The following is a 361-nucleotide window of genomic DNA, read 5'->3' on the forward strand; positions in this document are numbered from 1 at the left end:
TGAAGTATGTGTATTACTGTTTTGAAGTTTTTGTAGACTTTTAAAAAAAGAAAGTTTTTAAACCATTTAAAGGGGGAAAGTAGAAATTTTTGTGAAAAGGAAAGTGAGTCGTTGAGAAACCGATATTTTGTGAGTATGTTAGAGAAAGTGAATACCTTTTCTAACTCTCCTAAGGATGTGATTTCAGAGGAAAGTTTGTTGGGATTTGTGTTTGAAGGTTAACATTATTGTTTTGTTTAAAAAGCTTGTGTATGATGATAATAGATATTTTTACCTTTTCCTGCTGTTTGACTATTATTACTATATAAATGATAAAAAAAGAAATGTAAAAGTTTATTATGATAGCTCTTATAAATGTTTT

General features: G+C 27.1%; 1 protein-coding gene across 1 annotated transcript in view; it reads left to right on the top strand.

The window, feature by feature from the left end:
• Positions 1-361, top strand: part of LOC119585216 (E3 ubiquitin-protein ligase UBR2-like) — a gene marked incomplete in the record, with an annotated part of 58,977 nt that overhangs the window by 49,028 nt on the left and 9,588 nt on the right.

Source organism: Penaeus monodon, chromosome 19 (assembly GCF_015228065.2).
Source record: "Penaeus monodon isolate SGIC_2016 chromosome 19, NSTDA_Pmon_1, whole genome shotgun sequence".
Classification (NCBI taxonomy): Eukaryota; Metazoa; Arthropoda; class Malacostraca; order Decapoda; family Penaeidae; genus Penaeus; species Penaeus monodon.